Raw genomic sequence first — 4333 nt, 5'->3', positions numbered from 1 at the left:
TTTGCTCTCTCTTTTGCTACTCATCTTTGAGCTCCAACAACTGCTCCTTAGCACCACAGCAGCTGTTTTGACCTCATAGCCCATGCTCTCCAAGTCTCTTTCTAGTTTTTTACTCTACTAAAACTCAGGTTCTATCTTCTCCTTTCCTCTTATAATTTCAGCATGTGCGATTGCAATTTTCATTCACTCCCTTCATATTGTCCTCAACACTGGAAACTGTTTTCCAGTTACTGTCTTTGTAAATTGTAAGTGTGCCTTTACATTTTCTCTTTTTGTCTGTAATATACAATTTATGGTTTGTAATGATGATTTGCTCATGTAATATACAGTGTAACATACAGTTTGTAATAATGGTTTCTTAATGTACTATGCAGTTCAAATTAGTATTTAGTATTAAAATCGGCAATCACACCCACACCAGTGGTTAGTTATAGATATATCTGTCATTTCGTTAATCTGCATACTCCTCTTTTGTTTAAATTACTATCGTATTTTAAAAGAAATAGTAAAATATAATAGTTTACTGTTCACATACCTGCTCTAGAACATTCGATATATATATATATATATATATATATATATATATATAGAGGAAAAAGCTGAGTTTAACCCACTAGCTCATATAAACATATGAGCCCAATAGCCCAGATTCTCATATTGAATCTGGGCCGATCTGACGATCGCGAATGTCTCGTAGTATTTGAATTTTATTTATTTTTCTACAAATCCAAATCACTTGAAATTTTAGGTGTGTGTTCTTGTCATCAATGAACACCTAATAAAAATATAAAAACATTATCCGCAAAAATAAAAATGATCAAAATACCCTCCAAAATTTTTGGGGGTATTTTGGTCAAATTATTTCATATAAAATATTTTTTTTGATATTTTTAGAAGATTCATCTATTTTTTATGAACATACGCCTAAAATTTTAAGTGATTTGAATTTGTAGAAATAAAATAAAATTCAAACATGACTGGACATCCATGATCGTCAAATCGACCCAAATTCAATCTGAGCTGTTGGGCTCATATGTTTATATGAGCTAGTAGGCTAACCCAGTTTTTTCCATATATAAATAAATATATATATATATATATATATATAAGATTGCAAGCTTAAAATGTAGAACTACGTATGCACCTCAAAAATCCATTGAAAAATATTATTTTAATGTTGAAAAACCCTCTAATTGAGCATCTCGACATTGAGATGTATGATTATGAAAGAAAAAAGGATTTTGAGTCCCAACAATAGTGCGTCTTACAACACATTATCTAGACCATCCATTTTTTAAATTTTCTTATGTTCATAGATCTACTTGATTTAAACCATTTTTTAAGTTTGAAATTTTATAATTAGATACAAAAATAGATTTTGAGATAATCCTAAAAATATTTTATATCAAAATTATATGTCGTGATCAAATTTGAAGGTGCACCTTAATTGGACTGTTTAATTTTGCAACCTTAAGGAAACCACATATCTCTCTCTCTCTCTCTCTCTCTCTCTCTCTCTCTCTATATATATATATATATATATATATATATATATATATATATATATATATATATATATATGGAAGATACTACAAAACGTTTATAGACGAAAATGAACAGTGATTTCGCCTACCCTCATCACCATCCAAATATCGCACAGTAACAGTTGTCCGATAGTGTTTCATTTTTCATTTTTTTTTCTTTTACTAATTTGAAATGGGGAAACAAAATTGGAAAGCTATTGATGTCGTATTTTTTCAAAGTTTTCAGAAAATGAGATTTAAAAAATAAAAAATTCTAAAAATGGGACATGAGTAGTCTTCATATGAAATCAGAAAATTGAGATTTTAAAATAAAAAATTCTAAAAAGGTGACATGAGAAAATGAAAATGATTTTTGGAGAAAAAAAGAAAAACAGGACTCTACGATCCTGGTGTGTCGTTCCATGGAAAGGCATAATGGAAAATCTATGCATGGCATAGGCATAGGAAAAATGATTTTTGAAAAGGAAAATAAGACATTACAGCCTTAGTTTGTCGTTCCATGGAAATGCGTGATGGGAAATCCATGCTTAATGTAGGCATAGGAAAAATGATTTTTGAAAAAGAAAAATAGGACATTGCAGTCTTAGTTTGTCTAATTTTTTAAAAAAGAAAATAAGACATTGCAGTCTTAGTTTATCATGCCATAGAAAGGCTTGATGAAGTCGTGAAAATAGAAAGGTATAATGATGTCATGCCATAGAAAGGCATGATGAAGTCGAGAAAATAGAAATGCATAATGATGTCTTGAAAAGGCATGAGGGTGCCTAATGAGAAACATAATAGAAGAAATTGAAAATTGTGTTTGGAAGAACTGATAGTTTGTCATGCCATAAAAAGACATGATGATGCCTTGAGAAGGCATAAAAGATAATGCTTAAAAATACATTGAAGTCCGAATTTATGATGATGCCATGAGAAGGCATTCCACAGACTCGAATATAGGTTCATGGGTCCTTCTAAATGCTCTGCGTTCTTGAACACTTTAATGGGCTTACCATCCACTGAAAACCTGTTCGAATCGGAATTTATATTTAGAATCCAACTTCTTAGATAGATAGAGAGAGATCAATATGAGTGTTTAGAGACAGTGACTTATTACTTGATGTGGTTTGGGTTCCACAAGATGGAGTAGGTGTGGAAGTCTTTGGTTGGATCGAACCATAAGTGGAACTGTTGGTCCCTGTTTCCCTTCCCTTGAGAGAACACATTGGTGTGGAGGGTATAAGGGTCTCCACTCAAATTCCCCAGGAATTCAAAATCGATTTCGTCATGCGTCTGGCCTTGTGAAGATAGCTGCAGAAACCCAACATCAAAATCCATCATCTCACTGCTATCGATTCTCTCTCTAAAGTCTGAACTAACTGAAACAATTAGTGCTTGATTGAGAGAGAGAGAGAGAGAGAGAGAGAGAGAGAGGGAGGGAGGACTTACATAATAGGCAGTAACAGTGCCAGCAGAGTTGTCTGGTACGAGCTTCATGCGCATATGGATGTTTCCAAAGAGGTATTCATTCTTGGATTGAAAACCAGAGCCAGAGTATTTATCTAGTGAGAGAGGTGAAGCTGCTCACCATTGTTTAATATCTTAGCCCTATCGTTTCCCCATGTTATGTCAAAATGTGAGTAGAAATTGGCTTTAGAGGCCACAACCAAAAGACAGAGAAGAAGCCATTGAAAGCAGAGGGGAATTGTTGTTTAAGGGGGAGAGAGATGATGGATAAGAGAAGTGTTGAACAAGGGATGGTGCTATTCAGTGGAGAGATGCTGGGTTTTTATAGTTTAAGAGGAAATATGTAGGAAAGCATGGAGAGGGAATGAGTGGGAGCGGGGTGCTGGGCCTTGAAGTTGTAGCTATAAAGTTTAGAGAGAAAAAAAGTGTTAGAGAGAGAGCTTCGTATTTCCAACTAGGTGACAGCTGTGTTGCGAGGACGCTTCTGGCCAATAGACCCTTGCATGAGGCGCTGCCATCCATTCCCCGACCTTTTGTTTTGTTGGTACGTTTGATTATTTTTCCCGGTTGTGTTCTTTTTTTTTTCTTTTTTCTTTTTTCTTTTTTTTACAATAAAAAATAGTAGCTTTCGCTCGTCTCTCCGGTGGGATTCCTTACAAAAACAAAAACCGGGCCATCTAGCCAGAAGTTCAACCGTTACATCGGAACTGGTCTTTTGCCTGTTCTAGCTTGGCGGTTTTGGTGATCTATTGGTATTTTAAAAATAAAAATTCAAAAAAATATATATAAAATGTTAAAAATAAAAAATTTGATTTTGTAATATATTTTTTACATTATAATAAATATTAAAAAAAAATTGGTCATTACTACTGATTTTAATCCCATTTTTTCATTAATTTTTAACTTCATTTGAATGTGTTTTGTTTTAATCATGCTTTTCTTGATTTTTTTGCATCTTTTTTATGTTTTTCAACAATTTTTTGGCTACCCAAGACTTGCCCTGTTAGAATGGTTGAATCGGCCGCTTTACCGGTTAAACCGCTTTCGACCCCATGACCGGTTAACCGTACCGGTTCGATTTTGCAAACACTGAGTAACATAACTTGGAGTCGCAGAACTGCGATATTGTCTCATCATGGCAAAAGATATTCTACTCCTTTGAGAGTATCACACACATTTACTCCCTCGGGTAAACTTTCATCTAGAATTAATTTTTGGAACTCAATTTTTTTTGCTCCCTCGGGTATGCTTTCATCTAGAATTAATTTTTGGAATTCAAATTTAGAAAAAATTTATATCACGTTGCAACTTAGAAATGTAGAATTAAATATGTACTTAAG

General features: G+C 33.5%; 1 pseudogene across 1 annotated transcript; it reads right to left on the bottom strand.

Moving 5' to 3' along the window:
* Positions 1–2213: 2213 nt before the first annotated feature.
* LOC148783097 (xyloglucan endotransglucosylase/hydrolase 2-like) lies at positions 2214–3226 on the bottom strand (annotated as a pseudogene). Its single transcript, XR_016050431.1, has 3 exons — positions 2976–3226; positions 2644–2837; positions 2214–2553 (listed from the first exon to the last, which is right to left on the bottom strand). The product of XR_016050431.1 is annotated as a xyloglucan endotransglucosylase/hydrolase 2-like (transcript).
* Positions 3227–4333: the final 1107 nt, after the last annotated feature.

Source organism: Amborella trichopoda, chromosome 2 (genome assembly GCF_054954075.1).
Source record: "Amborella trichopoda isolate Santa Cruz 75 chromosome 2, AtrichopodaSantaCruz75HAP2 v2.0, whole genome shotgun sequence".
In the NCBI taxonomy this organism is placed as follows: Eukaryota; Viridiplantae; Streptophyta; class Magnoliopsida; order Amborellales; family Amborellaceae; genus Amborella; species Amborella trichopoda.
This window is presented reverse-complemented; position numbering and strand designations above follow the sequence as displayed.